Source organism: Sturnira hondurensis, unplaced genomic scaffold (genome assembly GCF_014824575.4).
Source record: "Sturnira hondurensis isolate 20B ecotype Veracruz unplaced genomic scaffold, ASM1482457v3 Scaffold0013378, whole genome shotgun sequence".
Taxonomy (NCBI): Eukaryota; Metazoa; Chordata; class Mammalia; order Chiroptera; family Phyllostomidae; genus Sturnira; species Sturnira hondurensis.
Window position 1 is genome coordinate 1 of NW_028086009.1, and position 2930 is coordinate 2930.

Genomic DNA, 2930 nt, shown 5'->3' on the forward strand with positions numbered 1-2930 from the left:
CCGGGGAGGTGCGCCCTACCCTCGGTCCAGGAAACCGGGGGCCCAGGGGGTGTGCGCGGCTGTAAGAGCCCGCGCGGCTGTAAGAGCCCGAGCCCGCTATGGTGCGGGTCGCCCGGGTGCCGGGGAGGTGCGCGCTATCCGAGGTCCAGGAAACCGGGGCCCGGGGGGCGCGCGCGGCTGTAGGAGCCCGCCGGCAATGGCGCGGGCCACTCGGGAACCGGGGAGGCGTGAGGGACTTGCAGCTGGTCAAGCTGAAGATCAATGCTTGACTCACAGTGTCTCCTAGTCTGCGCCAGCTGAGCAAGGATGCAGACGGTCTGCACAGCCTCGCCACCGGCGAGCAGGGATGGAGCTGATCTGTGCCGGCTGAGTAAGGATGGAGCTCGAAACTGACCCACTTCTGGAGGCCCTGACAGCAGTCCGAGATTCCCTGGGACTGCTCGCAGGCAGGCACGGGCCCCTTGAAGCAGGGAGTGCTCTGGCAACTCTCAGTTCTCCCAAGCCAGCAACCTGACTCCACAGGGTATTGGAGCTTGCTTCCGAATGCTCACTCCTCTCCCTGCCACTACTGGAAGACCGATCTCTTATGGTGTTTTCCAATCTGCGCCCTGCCAGACAGGGGTGGTGCCAGTGACCAGTTCTCTCCCAGAGACGGTGTTGCCCACCCTCGGCTCTCAGAGACCTGGGCGGCCAGCCCGGGCCCTGGCTTGGCCTGGCAGGGGGCCCCGCCACCGCCTCTGTGCTGCTCCCTCGTACCTTGTTGATTTGTGGTTGTCTCCTCTCCTCAACTTCTGGTCATTCAGTGTCCGCTACAGTCTCTGGAGTCCTGCTTTCTTATATGCTGAGTCCCAGTTTAGCATCTGCTGTGTTCTTCCGCAGATCAGCCAGGTCCTTCTCCGGCGAGTGGAGAGAAGCGAAATCCTTTGTCCTACTCCGCCGCCATCTTCCCCCCATCGAGAAGCTATGTCTTGATAAAAGGGAAATTTGGATGATAGTTCTGGAATAGTCTTTACTAAACTAGTTCCAGAGTTGGTGCTTAAGCAAATATATCTAGAGAACACCTTCATAAAAAAATGAACTATGCTTAACTAAGCATTTCCAAACGTATTTGACACAGGATCCAGTTTTTGAATCAAATAGTATACCTTGAAAGACTTTTTTCCTCATAGAACACATTTTAGGAAATATTATTTTAAGAAGGGTAGAGTTAGTGGAAGCTTGTATTTGCTACACTTTAGTATGCTACGGATCTAGGGAAGGAAGATGGTGGAGAAGAGACTGAAGACATAAGACAAAGGGCAACAGTTGTTTGTTTGTTTTAAATTTTATTTATTTATCTTTAGAGAGGAAGGGAAGGAGAGAAGGAGGCAAACATCAATGTATGGTTGCCTCTCGTGTGTCCCCTGCTGGGAACTGGCCTGCAACCCAGGCATGTGCCCTGACTGGGAATCGAACCGTGATCGTGTGGTTCGCAGGCCCGTGCTCAATCCACTGAGCTACACCGCCAGGGCTTGCTTGTTTGTTTTTTACCAAAAATCCAGACAAGGCATAAAAGGATGAAATGTAAAATCTTTCTACTGAAAAGAATTGTTTCTAAGCCAGCAATTTAAGGATCATTTGTTGACATTTTATTTTAACAAGGTTCCCAGGAGATGTGTTTGTACATCAACATTTGAGAAACATTAGTCTAAAAAGGAGATCAGAGACCTGAAGAATGTACGAAAATGTTAGAAATAGCTGCTGTCAGGAATGTAATAGGGACTTAACAAGAGTCCATTTGATACTGATTCTAGTCCATGGTTTGTTTGGTTGTCATTTAAGTTTCTCCAGTGAAGCTCGGAGCTTAAAAGAAGAGAAACAGAACTATGGTTGTGACCCGGAGCTGGGTACTGACAGAAGAAACATTATTGAAGAAGAGGAGAGCAGGAACTTCTAAAGCCAGAAGGAAACCCATGGGGTGGGGGTGGGGGTGGGGTGGGGTCAGGAAAAACCTCAAGAGCAAAGTGATAGATAAGAAGTTGGTTTGGAATCATGGAGTTAGTTTGGGGATGTCAATCATTAAGGTAGAACACCTTTAAGCAATGATTTTATGTAACTTTGTGTGGTAGTTGAAGTGGAGTGAAAATGTAAATCTTGGAAACTGAAAGTCAAAGAGCTGATGAATTTAGAAATTAGAGCTCTAATTTTCTCATCAGCATGGACGTTGCAGTAGTCAAAAATAAAGTCAGGGAACAGGTGGGAAGGTGAAAGGCTGTTGGGTAGAACCTCAATCCAGCCAAACTCCATCGTTAAGCAGAACCAGATAAAAATAAATTCACTTCTTTGCTCTCTACAGCTCTCAGCAGGATAAAAGCCCAAGGACAGACCTTAGGAAAGGGAACATAAGTAGGAGAAGAGATGATAAGAAAGGTCCAAGGGTAGAGTTTTTCCTGTCCACAGAATTGTCATGCACAATGCTGAGTGGCTCTGAATATCCCTCCTCTGTGCCCCAGATTGGATCGGAATATGCCGATGTAAACCCAAATTAATGTTTTCACTGTGTTTATACTCTTCTAGATTTTATATGTGACCTGACAGCCAACAGTAAGACTTGTAGGTTATGGCTTTTTCCTCACTGGCTGTCAGGGATCAATACGTAAAAGTGGGATTTTAGGGTGAAACCAGGATTCGTTTTAGAAGAAGCGGTAGAGAAAATGCAAAGAGAAGTTTCAGTGCAGAGAGCAGTTTGGTCACAACTAAAGAAAGATAATAAGAAAAAACTTTAACCCCGGCTGGTGTGTCTTAGTGAATTGAGTGTTGGCCTGTGAACCCAAAAGTCACCAAGTTCGATTCCCAGTCAGGGCACATGCCAGGGTTGTGGGCCAGGTCCCCAGTTGGGGGCCTGTGAGAAGCAACTGATCAATGTATCTCATGCACATTGCGATGTTTCT